The sequence below is a fragment of the Aegilops tauschii genome, chromosome 2 (assembly GCF_002575655.3).
Source record: "Aegilops tauschii subsp. strangulata cultivar AL8/78 chromosome 2, Aet v6.0, whole genome shotgun sequence".
Taxonomy (NCBI): Eukaryota; Viridiplantae; Streptophyta; class Magnoliopsida; order Poales; family Poaceae; genus Aegilops; species Aegilops tauschii.
In genome coordinates this window covers 200,593,038-200,606,683 of record NC_053036.3, presented here as the reverse complement: position 1 = coordinate 200,606,683, position 13,646 = coordinate 200,593,038, and the positions used below count along the sequence as shown (strand labels likewise).

The following is a 13,646-nucleotide window of genomic DNA, read 5'->3' as shown; positions in this document are numbered from 1 at the left end:
TTTGTTGAGGTAAGAGAGGAATGTGGTTAGCTTCAAGATACTAAGGATTATTTTTGTAAATTGGAGCAGAGAAGTGGGATATTGTTGCAAAAAAGACCATAACTTACATCACAGTCGTTAGATGCTGATCTAATGGTCAGAAATGACAGATAGCAGACACACCGGCGTCACCAACTGAGGTCTTTTATAGGAGTAGAGATTTGATCTGTATTACACGCGATTCGTAAAGAGAAACCATCTCCACATCATAGAGTTATGAAGGTAGTTAGTAACCGCCTCCGGTACAAAATCATTGCATGCGGTTGTCAGGAACGAATTGCGTTATGTGAATAGCGCAGATGGTCTTAGGAAACCGCTTGCGCTGCAGTGAGTATTAACGAGTACACATGCATTGTGGCGGGAGTAACCGACGGCGACCCATGTATCAGAACCGCCTTCAAAGCCTGATTTTTTACTATTCATACGGCGTGAGTCTTCAAATTTGTCTAAAAAAAGAAGTATAACAATTACAAGCTTGGAGCATCTCCAACAGGGTGTGGGTCCACCTTCTATCGTCCGTCGTGAGAGAGAGATAAAGAGAGCCAGGCATCGAGAGAGAGAGAGTATTGGGGATGAGGTCAGTGAGGATGGGCGAACCGTTCATTCTCAATAAGCAGAAAAACGTTATTGGAGGTCTCCAATAAAGGATGATTAACATGGAGTATGTTAGCTCGAGCTCACATGCACCCTTTGCTATAGTAAAATCAAAAAATTATTAAAAAAATTCAAAAAAATCTGATTTTTTTTTTGCAACAAACATTGATGTGTGTTACACATGCATGCAAATTTTCGTGATGAAATGGCATTGTGGAGGCCTCATCAAAAAAGACAAAATCATGCTCGAAAAAAAACTGTTTTTGGAAGTATTTTGGAGCATCGATTTTGTTTTTTTCACCGAGACCTGCACGAATGCCATTTTGTCATGAAAAATTGCACACATGTGAAAAAGACATCAATGTTTGTTGTCAAAAAAATTCAAATTTTTTTGAACTTTTTAAACATTTTTTCGATTTTACTGTAGCAACGGGTGCATGTGAGCTCGAGCTCACAAGAGCTCTTTTGGATTAAGTGTTTTTTTAACCTGCTCACGACATTTGTCTTTTTTTTAAGACACAACATTTGTCTTCCTTCTTTTGGAGATGTTCTTACAACATTTTTCACCTCAAAGAAAAAGGCTCAAAACATTTGTCTTTTTTTTTTTGGTACACACAACATTTGTCTTCTCTGCTACCATGCTACGCATCGTGCTTGTCCTCTGACTCTTTTATTGCCCCTCTTCGTTCTTGGAGGAATTCCAGAAGTACCCGTAGCGCAACATCGGCGTCCTCGCTCCGTAGCAGCATCTCGGACACCTCGGCGGGCGTTACCTCCACCCCTGCAAGTGATTCCTGTATCCCTGGGAACAGAGGGTGGTCGTCGATGAGGTGATAGTTCCAGGCCAGCTTCCTGAATGCCTCCCAGCAGCAGTAACCCATGTAGACGTGCATGTCCATGCGCCCCGGCCGCAGCAGCGCCGGATCGAGGCGGTCCTTGTAGTTGGTGGTGAAGATGATGATGCGCTCCTCGCCGCTGGTCGACCACAGCCCGTCGATGAAGTTGAGCAGCCCCGACAGCGTCATCTTGCGCTCATCTCCCGATTGGTTGTCTCGTCCGTCGTCCTCGTCGGGGTGGTCCTTGCGATCTTCTCTCGACATGGTGTCGAAACTGCAGTCAATATCTTCGATGACGAGGATGGACTTGTTGGACATGTCGATGAGAAGCTTCTGCAGGCACGAGTTGTCGTGCACACTGGAGAGATCGAGGTCGTAGAGGTTGAAACGAAGGTGGTTGGCCATGGCGGCCACGAGGCTGGACTTGCCGGTGCCAGGGGGGCCGTAGAGCAGGTAGCCGCGTTTCCAAGCCTTTCCGATCCGCTGGTAGTACTCTTTCCTCTTGAGGAACCGATCGAGGTCGTCCAGGACGGCCTGCTTCAGCCCTGGATCCATGGCGAGCGTTTCGAACGAGGCCGGGTGGTGGTGATTCATGCCTTGCCAAAACCCGTAGTCGTTCATGAAGATCTTGAGCGCGCGGTCCTGGCGCCGCAGCTCCTCCGCTGTGGAGCTGATGAAGGGCACGTACTTGTCGAGAGCGGTGTCCGCGTGCTCCGCGTCGAAGCTGAGCTCTAGCGTCTCACCCCCGCCCTTGGCCCTATTGCCGTCATCGCCGCCAGCCTCCATGAACGCCCACCGGAACTCAACGCCGTCGAAGTGGTCTGTGACGGAGCCCCCGTCCTCCATGGACAGGAGCGTGCTCCAGCTGCTGCTCCCGTCGGGCTCGGTGATGAGGGAGCGCGCGAGGCAGAGCCGGGACAAGTGCGCGGATTGATCTTGGTGGCCAGGTACGCGCGCGCCGCGTCGAAGAAGCTGTTCTGGCTGGACCCGTTGTCGTAGTGTCGGATGATGATGGTGTGGCGCTCCTTGTCGCGGGCGCCGAAGCGGGAGCGCACGAACACCGCACCCCAGTGCACGGCCGCGCGCAACTCATCCGGGAGGAGCTCCCCCGCCATGCCGCGCGCAAGCATGGCGTACGCGGACACCGAGGCGGCGGTCGCGAGCGCCTGCTTGAATGCTTCCACCGCCGCCTCCGACGGCGCCGCCATAGTCCTCATCGTCAGCAAGGAATTCTCCTGCAGGTGAATCAAGGAACTCGATTGGTTTCTTGCTTCAGTATCCGTCGCTTTGCATTGCTGGCATACACCCCCACCCCCACCCCCGTGTATTTTATAGTACTATTGCAGGTTAGATCGTCGGATCAGCAGACCACCAGGAAACAGAGGTTCTACTCGGTCTCGGATCTTGGATAGCTGGGTGAAGCGTGTGACCATTCCTTCGGGGCGAAGTAGTATTTACTCAATGCCGGTTTACACATCGATAGGCATTTCCTTCGGGGTGAAGCAAGCTACCAAATCAGGCGTATCGCATGCAATTAAATTTCTACCAATTATATCAAAATGCTATTAATATTCTACCTAATATACACATGCAATTAATATCCTACCAAAAATGTACATGCATCCAAATACATTTATACACTTTAAGCCTGAACGCTGAAATCCCCGTCTATCTCGCCTCCCGAATACTAAAGCTGGCGAGCAGTGCCACGTCAGGCTTTTGAATTGGGTGAATGAACAATGATGTAATTGCACATCACATGATTATGCATCCAAACTGTTGGCTGAAGCTTTGCTTTTTCTTTTTTTCTTTTTGCTTAGTCCATATGCCTATGCTTCTATACAGTATGACAGATGTTGTGGTAGTTCTAAATTGATGCCTCCAATAGTCATGACTCGTAAGCACCATAGATTTGTTTCCTTACTGTAGTTTGCTCCGGTAAATAGAACCGTGTTTTTATCAAAATTTTCATTTTGATGTTTTAAATTGCTTCAAACATTATTTTCAACACTAGTTTCGTGCTTCCTACATTTCATATATATGTGTTGCTCACGATTCAAGTCTATTCTTTCCATATATCCTTATTTTCTCATTTCGAATTCCCATGCTTCTATATGGTAATACTTATCCTGAGATAGCTTAACTTCTATGCTTCCAAATATCATATTTCCTAAGCATCCTACGTGTGTTACCTCATTGCTTCCTACATCTCTGATATATATGTTTCACATGCTTCTAGTCGGTTTATTCATGCTTTCTACATCTCTCATGTATATGGTTTATTCATGCTTTCTACATCTCTCATATATATGTTTCACATGCTTCTAGTCGGTCTATTCATGCTTTCTACATCTCTCATATATATGTTTCACATACTTCTAGTCAGTCTATTCTACATTACATTTTTCTCTAATTGTCACAGTGAGGTTGCTAAGCTGTAGCTTGTTACTTCTTCTGTCATGCTTTCAAACTATACTTCTTTTTTCATTCTTGGATTTTGTTACAATCTTCTTGTTCCATGGAACATGCAAGCTGCCATTTATTTGAAAACAAAATTTATTTTCATTACAAGCCTAATTTGTTTGGGAGGTGCTTCCATTTATTCCATCAAAGCCCTAAAGTTGCATCATGCTTCCATGCAATCTTATAATTGTTTAGCTTCATATAAATTTGCTTCACCCACTACCAAACATGCTTTAGGCTTTCTTGCATCTTTATTTCCAACGGTCGTGCTTCCATTGCTTCGTATGTATGCTTCTATTTGTATAAAGGTTTTGCTGCTCACAATGTCATACATTCTTCCTTCTCCTGACATGACATGTTTCTACGATTCAGGTGTTTATCTTGCTATATATGACAATTAAATTGTGTTGCTACCATTACCAATATGTGGTTCTTTTATTTCTCATGTGTTGCACATAGCCTTGTGTGTGCCATTTGTTTCAAATATTTTGCACACTATCTCATTGTTTCTCACGTTTGTTTTCATGGTTTCCAATTATAACTTCAGCTGTTGTATGTGCTTCCTTTAATTCTCATGACTCATATGTTTCTGACAGTAAGGCTGAGACTGTTATTCACATATCCACTTCATGCAATTATGATTCACTATTTTATTTACATGTGTACCAAATGTGGCAAAATTTTGCATTAACCGTTGCCATTATATGCTTCTTTGTACAAACACTTCCCTTAACCACGTGTGCTTCAACCACTATGAGCATAGCTTCTTCGGGTCTATTATGACATAAAGATTAGGTGCCTAACGAACATTGTTTATCTTGAAAAACAAGTAAAATTTTATTCTACTAACAATTTTCTTATCATAATACATTCCAATGCAAGTGTGTGCTTCCTTGTTTCAGAATATTTTCTACTTATAGGTATTTCGTCGCACCAGTTATGATTCATGTTTCTACACAATGCCAACGAGGCTATGTTGATGCTGAGTATGATGTGAATGGGATTTGACACTATTATGTGTCCATGACTACTGTGTTTCACAAAAGGAGAACGCGGCACGTGTACTACTTATCAATTAATTAGCCCATTTAGCATCGCTCTATGTCGGTTGGGTGGAAGTCAAAATAGTGTCATTATAATAATGTGACATTCTTTGTTAAATAAAGAAGTTGTAAAATGTTGGTTATACAAATGGACTTTTTTTAATTCTTCATGCTTCTTGTCCTTCCACACGTGCTTTTTTTGCTAGTACTAAATTACATGCTTCTAAAGCACTGACAATTGTGTTTTTCCTATCGTGGAGAGTTTTGTTCACAATCGAAAACGATGCTTCCATGCATCAAGTATAATGCTTTTGTGCTATAAAATCATGTTGCCATCTACAAAAGAACATATATTGTTCATAATTAATTGTGAGAAATAACCGTACTTTCCCAAAATGATTTCCCTAAAAAAGGGATTTCACGCCGTTCCCAAAATAATTCTGCCGTCCATCTAGAAGAATGCTTCCTTATGAAAGGATGCTTCCGTATAAAAATCAGTGTTGCCATTGGTAAGGAAACAAATGTAGAAAATATTATAATTAATTGCTGGATATAATTGGGAGAAATAATCCCACTGTCGGCTATTTTAGAAAACATATCGCAATTTCCGGGGCTTGGCGATTAGGCTGGTCATAGTGAAAAGTAACTTAGACTAGTAACATGCATATATTACTAGAAGTGGATTAGGAGCACACGAGGACGCCGCCCTCCGGAATCACGGCCTGTCGTCTGCCCCCCGGGGATTCGTGCCACTTTAGCCGAACTGATCTTTTACGCGTGAATACACGACCAAGTTGTATAGATTAGCAGTGCGTACATGTCCTTTGACATTTAGTGTAGTTGACACTTCATATATTTGTGCAGCGTGGTAGGGTGGCATACTAAATTGGGCAGCAAAAGTCAGCAAACATTTATATACATTGACTGGGTCGGAGACTTGAGCACGTGGCCTTCATGGGCAAATGCCAGAACATTGTATGTGGTCTTAGTTGTAGGTCGGATCTTGTTTGTTACCGTGGTAGAAATGCCGTGTATGGAGTGAAATAACATTCCGAGACGTTTAGATAATAATTGTAATGGTCAATTATATAACAATTTGCCGTTGTCGACCCAATTGGCCATGAGTCGGAAATAACAAGGGGAGCTTGACATGTCAATTAGAACCATGTAAGAATGGGATAGAGAGTAGCTGAGGAACAGCTGGGCTGAGAATCAAATAACTTGGGGAAATATGTTATGGTGAAGAAGATGGTCGGTTTATGAACAGGTTGTCGGAAGAAGATGACCGTTGCCATGAACATGGGTGAGCGTGTGCATTTAATTGTAGCGTGTGGTTGAGAGTTGGTGGTTGAGGCCGGATCAACCCCACTTGACAGGAACTATCTGACACGGGTATAGAACGCGTGGACTCCACTTCTATCCCGCACAGTGTAAAACATAATACGATTCTACAAATCAAAGAATACAATGCATCTATTATAGTGGGTTCGGATCCCAATGCGACTGGATGCGCAGGATCACAGAGGGTGTCGTCGTCGTGTGCTCCTATGCAATTTCGATATGTTACTAGTCTATATTACTATCTTCATAGTGGGTAGTGTCATATGCATGGTACTCTCTCCATTCCATATATAATGCGTCCGCGTTTCCCGAGATCTAAGTTTGACCATAAATTTAGTTAACAAGACCGACTGCGGCGGAAGCAAAAATTATACCACTATTCATTTATTGCTTTGTAGACTCATTTTACATTGAGAAGCGCTATGTGATGGTGATATATTATGTTACCCTATTTGCCTGTCTCCTCATTAATTACTTGTCACCTTACTATTTTTATTTATGTGACATCTATGTTACTATCTATGTTTCCCACTATGGTTAGCCTTAGGAAGCAACCATTGTTTCCTTCAAAAACAAAAATAATAAAAGAAAGCAGCTAATATTATAGAAGCACTGAAGCAGTTATCATGAAGCAATCAACTGAAGAAGGAAACTAAACAACCAGCAGGGCTTTAGTGGCAGACCGGACAACTAGAATTCCTCTCATTCTATGGTTCCTAATTAGTCTGATCGAAAGCAAATTATTACTCCCTCCGTCCCAGAATATAAGAACGTTTTTGATAGTATACTAGTGCTAAAACGTTTTTATATTTTGGGACAGAGGGAGTAGTAGTTTAATCTAAGGCAATATTTTCCTTTAGATTGATCGTAATCAGAAGTATCATGTATTAATATCATACATATGATACTAATGCATACTATGCTTGATCGAGTGACTTTGAAAAGCATAGTATGCATTAGTAAATAGGAAAGCTAAAAGAAACTTCACACGGATTTTCGCTCAAGATTTGACGAGTATAGCAATGATTTGGACTTAGCAAAACTATAAAGAAAGTTGAAGCTCAACAATTGTTTGTATAATAAAGAAGAAAATGTCAGATCAGTGTATAAATTCAGAATATCAGTAAATACTTTCATGGCTGCGTGCATCGTGCGTCAGCAGAGGGAGCTCGAATGAAGAAACAAGATAAAAGAAATGCCTGCTACTTCTCATCGAAGCAAGATAAAAGTTGAAGATCTGCGTTCGCCACGAAAGGTAGTCCGAATACTGAAGAAACATTGCAAAATACCGTCTCTGCTATCCTGCTATGCGGCCGTTCTTCTCATTTACCTCATTTGTTTTGCATCTTCTTTGTTGGAGGAATTCGATAAGCACCCGTAGCGCAACGTCGACGTCCTCACTCCGCAGCAGCATCTCGGACACCTCCGCCGGTGTCACCTCCACCACCGAAAGCAGTTCCCGAATCTCCGGGAACAGCGCGTGGTCGTCGACCAGGTGGTAGTTCCCGGCCAGCGTCCTGAACGCCTCCCAGCCACAGTGGCCCATGTAGACGTGCATGTCCATGCGGCCCGGCCGTAGCAGCGCCCGGTCGAGGCGGTCCTTGTAGTTGGTGGTGAAGACGATGACGCGCTCCTCGCCGCATGTGGACCACAGGCCGTCGATGAAGTTGAGCAGCCCTGACAGCGTTATCTTGCGCTCGCGCTCCGGGGGGTATCCTCGTGCTCGGGCGTGGTCGTACTCGTCGTCCTCGTCGTCTGTGTAGGTCGCATGGGATACCTTGCGGTCTTCCCTGGACATGGTGTCGAAGCTGCAGTCAATGTCCTCGATGACGAGACTTGTTGGACATGTCGATGAGCAGCCGCTGCAGGTACGAGTTGTCGTACACCCCGGAGAGATCAAGGTCGTAGAGGTTGAACCGGAGGTAGTTGGCCATGGCGGCGACCAGGCTGGACTTGCCGGTTCCAGGTGGACCGTAGAGAAGGTACCCGCGCTTCCACGCCTTGCCGATCCGCCGGTAGTACTCCTTCCGCTTCAGGAACCGGTCGAGGTCGTCAATCACGGCCTGCTTGACGGACGGGTCCATGGCGAGCGTGTCGAACGTGGCCGGGTGGTGGTGGTTGATGCCTTTCCAACTCGAGCCCTGGTTGAGGAAGATCTTGAGCGCGCGGTCTCGTAACCGCAGCTCCTCCGCCGTGGACGTAATGAAGGGCACGTACTTGTGGAGCGCGGTCTCCGTGTGCTCCGCGTCAAAGCTGAGCTCCAGGCATTCCTTGCCCCTATTGTTGCCGTCGTTGCCGCCGCTCTCGATGGACGTCCACCGGAACTCCACGCCTTGGAAGGTATCGGTGGTGGAGCCCCCGTTCTCCATGCTCAGGAGCGTGCTGCAGCTGCCGCTCCCGTCCGGCTCCCTCTTGCGGGTGCGCGCGAGGCAGAGCCGGCTCATGGACTGCGGGTTGATCTTGGTGGCCAGGTACGTGAGCGCCGCGTCGAACAGGTCGTCCTCGTTGTACCCGCCGCCGAGCACGCGCCGGATGACGATGGCGTGGCGCTCCTTCTCGGGGGCGCTGAAGCGGGAGCGCACGAACGCGGCGCCCCAGCGCACCGCGGCGCGCAGCTCGTCGGGGAGGAGCTCCCGCGCCATGCCGCGCGCCAGCATGGCGTACGCGCTCACCGAGGCCGCAGTGGCGAGAGCCTTCTTGTACGCATCCACCACCGCTGCGCCCTCCGCCGACGACGCCATGCTTGTCTTTGGCAAGAAATCCACACAAGGACTATAATATATAGACAAATAAATCTCTTCCTGTTTCGCGTCCCCCCTTCTGTATTTATACTGCAGAAGAGTAAATAATCGGATCCAGTTTAACAGGTTCTACGCGGATACGACCTCTAAAATCTTTCCAAACTCAACACGAGCACGACACGGAAACAGCTCCACCAAGATCTCAATTTTCCAATATAAACATGGATTATAGCAAGATTTAAGGAACCGACTTATTGATTTTTGCAACAACAAAAAAAGAACCAACTTGTTTTTTTTCCTTTCTTTGGGATGAAACGAACCGACTTCAAATCGTAACACAGTCTAGCTGGACGGTTCACAAAGCACGCAACTGAGGACTGTACACGATTCAGGAAGCTCTTAGAGCATCCAAGCCCGACTCGGCAAATCCGGCCCTGAAACATCCGCGGACGCGTCCGTGGGCACTCACCGGGCACTCCTTAAAAAAAATGCAATCCATATCCGGACACCTCAATTACCATATCTTAAATTCATACAAACTTATGCAACTATATCGACGCACACGCATCGTCCGGCTATTCCATCACACTACACTAAACATGCCATCGGACTATCAAAATTTGGCATGTTTGGCTATGGTGGAGTTCATCCACTGCTGCCTTGCCCTTCCCCTTCCCGGGGCTCTTGCCATCCTTCTCCCGGAAGTACCGGTCGAAAACGCGGTACGGATCGAGCCGGATCTGCTCGTCGCTGGAGCTGTCCTCACCGTCGCAGTCCTCCTTCTCCTCCTTCGGTGGCAGTCCGGCCATGGCACGGACCGCCCAATTCTGCTCACGGGCGAGGACGCGCGTGTTCCTCCGCTGTCGTTTTTTCACAATGCGGGCGCGGATGGCTTCCTCCTCTACGGCCGCCCGCGCCGCCGCTTCGGCCGCCTCCGCCACCGTCATTTCCGTCGCGAGACGGGCCTCGGCGGCCCTTATCCTCTCCTTCCCTAGACGGGCCACCTGTTCCCGAGGGGCCTCGTACTCTGCCCGACCGGTGATGGGAAATGAGAGGTGTTCCGGGCGGGACCACGAGGTCCAGCACCAGAGGACCCGAGCGCCCGATGAGCCGACGCTATGGCGTCGCGGCGGACGGATCCGTCCGTCGGCCGGGCACTGTCCTCCCGGGAGCGGTGGAGTGTAGTGCGGACTGCTATTGCCTCCTCCAACCCACACGAGACGACACCCCAGTCGACGGATCCGGACTGGTCGGAGTCCGATCCGCTGCCTGCCATGGCGGAGAAGGTCGCAAACCGCCGGAGGTGAACTCGGGTAGCGGAGGGGAGAAGTGGCTAGGGTTTGGTCCGGTGAGAGGATGGAGACGAATATAAGTGGGGTCGGGTGGGCCAGTATGGGTCGGATCCGACGTGGCTGGCGTGCCCGGGCGAGGCCTCCTATACGGCGCAGCACGCGCTGCCAAGGAAGCGGGCACGCACCCCCGCTCCCCTTCTAGGCCGACCCATGTGTGGCGGGGACGCCGCCTTTTTTTGTGTGTAGATGTTTCCTTTTCCTTTTTTTCCTTTTCTTGTTTTCAATAATTCGGGATATTAAAAGGTCCTAAATTTCGGAAAAGTTGCTAATTTTGAATTAAAAAATTCATGATTTCAAAAAAATATTCATGACTTAAAAAAGATGCTCGGTAATTCAAAAATTATTCATGAATTTGGCAAAATATGTTCACAAATTTAAAAAATGTTCGTGAAATTGAAAAATGTTCACAAAATTTGTAAAAACTGTACATGAAAACATTCGTGAAATTGAAAAATGTTCATGAATTTGTAAAAAATGTTCATGATTTGAAAAAGTTGACTAAAATTTTAAAAATGTTCATGATTCAAAAAATGTTCTTGATTTTAAAAAAAATTCGTGAATTCGAAAAAAATTCAAGACTTTAAAAAAATCACGATTTCAAAAAATTGTCTCAAATTTAAAAACTGTTCATGATTAAAAAAATGTTCATGAGTTTTAAAAAAGTTCAAGAATTTGAAAAAATGTTCATCATTTAAGAGAATATTCATAAAGTTCTAAAAAATGTTCACGATTTTGAAAAAATGTCCGTCAGTTATAGAAAAATGTTCATGGTTTCAAAAAAATGTACATGATTTAAGAGAATGTTCACAAATTTATCAGAACAAAACCATGATTTCCAAAAAAATGTTCATCTTTGAAAAAAAATCATCATTACAAAAATAGTCTGAAATTTAATAATTGTTAATGATTCCAAAAAATGTTCATGAGATTTAAAAAATGGTCACGAATTTGAAAACATATTCATCATTTAAGAGAATGTTCATATTGTTCTAAAAAATGTTCACGATTTTGAGAAAATGTTCGTGAGTTATAAAAAAATGTTCATGGTTTCAAAAAAGTACATGATTTAAGAGAATGTTCACAAATTTGTCAAAACAAAACCATGATTTCCAAAAAATGTTCAGCTTTGAAAAAACATTCACGTAAAAAAGATTTTCGTAAATTAAAAAAACAAGAATAAAAATGAAAACAGAACAACAGAAAAAAGAAAAAAAATGAAAACAGAAAAAAGATGAAAAATGGAAAATATAAAACGAAAAAAGGAAAAGAAAGAAAAAAGAGAAAAAACCCAGAAAAACCCGGGTTCAAGGAAGGTTCTGGAACCTTCCCAAAACCGCTTGTGTGGGAAACCCCGAAATGGGCTGGCCCATTGAAACAGTAGCGCCCGTGAAGGGGTTATGTGCTACGATGCTAGCCGGCGCGGTACGCGCCATATAGGAACTGCTTGCCTGGGCGCCCCATATCCGCTCCATATTTGGGCTGAATATGGGGGTGCCAGTCAGGCCGGGCGTTTGAGGGCCGTTTGAGGCGCCCGTCTGGGTACAAATTTCCTAACCGGGCAGCGACTGCGCGGCCTGCCCGGACGATTGAGACGGATTTAAGGGGTCTGGTTGTAGATGCTCTTATACCCTAAAAAAATCAGGAAGCTCTTGATCTGGGCTTGGCACTCGGAGGCTCGAAGGTTGGAGCAATATGGATCGCTGTTTTTCTTTTCTTTTTGCGAATATAGGAACCTTAGTCTGTTAAACTGGTGTCAATTGTTTTCTTCATAAACACCGTAGTAGTAATTGCGTAGGTGCATTGCATGTTAATATTTGACAATATATTAATCGCATTGCACACTAATACATATTTGAGAAGGATTTTCTTATCAAAGATTAGACAATATTGATATGCAATACAATGCATGTTAATATTAGGCAATATATTAATTATATTGCATATTAGTCTTGTACGTGCAATAATTTTAGTATTAGGCAATATATTAATTGCATTACAGATAGTATTTGAGAAGGATTTTCTTAGTATCAAAGATTAGGCAATATTAGTGTGCAGTGCAATGCACGTTAATATTAAGCAATGTATTAATTGCATTACACATTAATTTTGTACGTGCAATGCACAACAATATTAGGCAATATATTAATTGCATTTGCATACTAATATTTGACGAGATCTTATTTATACGTGGCAAGGCGTGTGTGGGGTCATGGCAGAACATTGAATATGAACCTTTGGATTGGATGATAGACAACACAAAGCAATATCAACTCTTAGTTTTAATTTAGATGGATTAGATCGTACGGTGGAGTTGTTCTGGGTACAGGAATTTTGGTTTTAGAGCATCTCCAATGGCTCATGCATCTCTAGAATAACCGTCTTTTACGGGAAGTTGGGCAAATAAAAATCTCTCAAACAGTTCCCCTCTAGCCATTCTTCTGGTAAAATTGGCCCTTTCTTCCTGCAGGTTTATGAAAAGATCATCTTCCCATAAAGTTATTGCCACTTTGCGAGACTGTTGGAGAGGCTTCTCGCCCCAATATCCATAAACATCGGCGGAATGCCGCAACCCGCGCCGCCCGCCGCCATGCTGCCTCGCGCCCACACTTCGCCCATAACCACCGCACCGTGCTCGCGCTGTGTCGGGGATATACCCCGCGGTATGACCCAGCCTGAAGTATGACCTGGACGGGACTTGACGCCTCATTGGTAACCCGCCCGGACTGGGCGGTTCATTGGTGACCCGGTCAGTGGGTCAGACAAGCGACAAGGCCCAAGGCCCAGAAGGCGACTCATCGATAAACCGGCTGGACTTAGGGCTCATGCTATGGTATCCGGTGGGCCGGCTTGAGAGGAAAGTATTTCCCTTACAAGGGAAGCGAGATCTGGACTAGGATTCCACGTGTAATAGAAAGTAGACTAGTCCTAATCCTACTAGGACTCTACATGTAAGCCGCCCCTTCAACTTATATAAGGAGGGGCGGGGCACCCCAAGAGGGAGAAGTTTTAGACAGACAGATAAGTCTTAGACAAGATCAAAGTAGATGCTCTCGAGATAGAGGTAGCAAAACACCGCCCTTGTAACCGGGATCATCATCATCATCATCATCAATATCAGTCAAGCAGGAGTAGGCTTTTACCTCCACCGTGAGGGGCCGAAGTTGGGTTAAAAACACGTGTCTCTCGGTTCGGACCAACCCCGACAATCTACTACCTAGTTGTGATGGCCTTACAACC

General features: G+C 45.3%; 2 pseudogenes; both read right to left on the bottom strand.

Moving 5' to 3' along the window:
• Positions 1-1,192: 1,192 nt before the first annotated feature.
• LOC109747257 (AAA-ATPase At3g50940-like) lies at positions 1,193-2,991 on the bottom strand (annotated as a pseudogene).
• A 4,218-nt stretch (positions 2,992-7,209) lies between these two features.
• Positions 7,210-10,064, bottom strand: LOC109747256 (AAA-ATPase At3g50940-like; annotated as a pseudogene).
• Between the last annotated feature and the right edge of the window lie 3,582 nt (positions 10,065-13,646).